Raw genomic sequence first — 1,870 nt, 5'->3', positions numbered from 1 at the left:
TTACATACATAATTGAATGATATTAATTAGAAACAATGGAAATTATTTTCAACGTTTTTTTGTTATTGTCGTTTTGAAACAAAATTAAAAGACTTTTAAATTGATCTATTTTTGATTTTTTCACTGACAATTCCATTTGTTTAGCCAATCCGTGACCTCCCGACTTAAAGGGAGGTCAATTAGACCTCCCTAATTGACCTGCCTACATTAGGTAATTATGGATACTCATTTGAAATTAATTCAATCTTTGTTTGCGTTTTTTCGTGGGAAAACACAATTAAATTAACTATGACTTTCGATACAAGTGACTTTAACTATGTGTCTTCCATTTTTTTTAGCACCGACAAGCCAGCCATACTTGTAGGAACTTAATGATACTCATGGGTCCCTTTTTACAGCGGATGGAGCTAATATAATTAGTATTTATAACTGATTAGCCATTGAAAGTTCTATATTTGATTGTTTTTCACGTACAAGACACGTTGGATATCTTTCACATGACATCGAGCCTTGGATTGTTTATAATGATAACGCAAGAATTTTCCACACAGAATAATCAAATTACTTAGTATTATGGTAACTTATGTTCATCGAAGTGTTCGCATTTTCGTTGGACTACGAGATGACCAGCACGAGTAAGAGCTATAATTTTGAGGGGTTATCTGAGTAGCACAATGAAGAGACCATCCATAAACTATAAAATTGACGAATATGTATTAGTACAATTGGTAATAAAGTTCATCGTATTTTGCTTATATATGTTGGAATTAACAATGAAAAGAAATATTTAGATATATTTTATAGTGATTTTCAATGACACATCCATTTTATTATACACTACTTGACAACCCTCTTTGAAGGAAATGCGATAGAACAATGGGTACGTAGTTTAAGATGATTTTTATTATGTACGTAGGAAAAAAACACTGAACAGCCATATGCTGTAAATTCTTTCCCATGATTCTAATTCATATCCTTCAATTCAGGAGGTCAATTCTGTTATAAAAAAATGTGAGGGTAATTGGAAAAAATCACAGAGGCATAACTTAAAAGGGCTGTTCAGTGTGAATTAGAATGTGCATACCCAGTAAACTCTGCAAAAAGAGACCCAGGCGTCTTCGGTAACTTCATCACGTATTACGTACTTGGCTTGGAGAACAAAATGGAATTGTCAGTGAAAAACTGACAAATATGGCTCTTCATATTGGTTTTCATTCTGTTTTTAAACGAAAATAAACACACTAAGCTTAGTATGTTTTTCCATTTTTCTTCTTCTTAACACTCAATTAGGAATTTCAAGGCTTTGATAAAAAAATGGAATTTACCGTAAACAACTCAAAAATATCTACAATGATATGTGTCCTTAGTATTTTGAAAACCGACATAAAGCACACTAATTTGAGAATCGTTCTACAGATTCAACTAAATAAACTTCAAGTAGGGAGTAGTATGCGTGTCTCAAAAAGTGTTATAGACAGAGAAAAACTAAAAAATATTGCTTATAATATTTCTTTTAATTGTTTTTTCAAACGAAATAAATCAATAAAAGATTACTATTAGTTCCAATTGTACTAATAAAATTCCATCCTTTCGGTATTTCTAGTCTTGTCTAAAAAAAAGTTTTTGCCTGAGAATTCCATTTTTTTAGCCAAGCACGACTCATCCCCGGATAAGCGACAACGACAAATCGACGACGAAACATAGTCGACACAGAGACGAAAACGCGACGAAACAGAGACGACACCGACACAGAGGCGACACAGAGATGACTAAGAGACGACACAGAGACAGAGACGAAACAGAGACGGAACAGAGACGACACAGAGACGAAAAAAAGATGACGACAAAGCGACGCACCAGAAACGTAAAA

The sequence above is a fragment of the Artemia sp. Qi Xiang Cuo genome, unplaced genomic scaffold (genome assembly GCF_049724085.1).
Source record: "Artemia sp. Qi Xiang Cuo unplaced genomic scaffold, ASM4972408v1 HiC_scaffold_23, whole genome shotgun sequence".
In the NCBI taxonomy this organism is placed as follows: domain Eukaryota; kingdom Metazoa; phylum Arthropoda; class Branchiopoda; order Anostraca; family Artemiidae; genus Artemia; species Artemia sp. Qi Xiang Cuo.
This window is presented reverse-complemented; position numbering follows the sequence as displayed.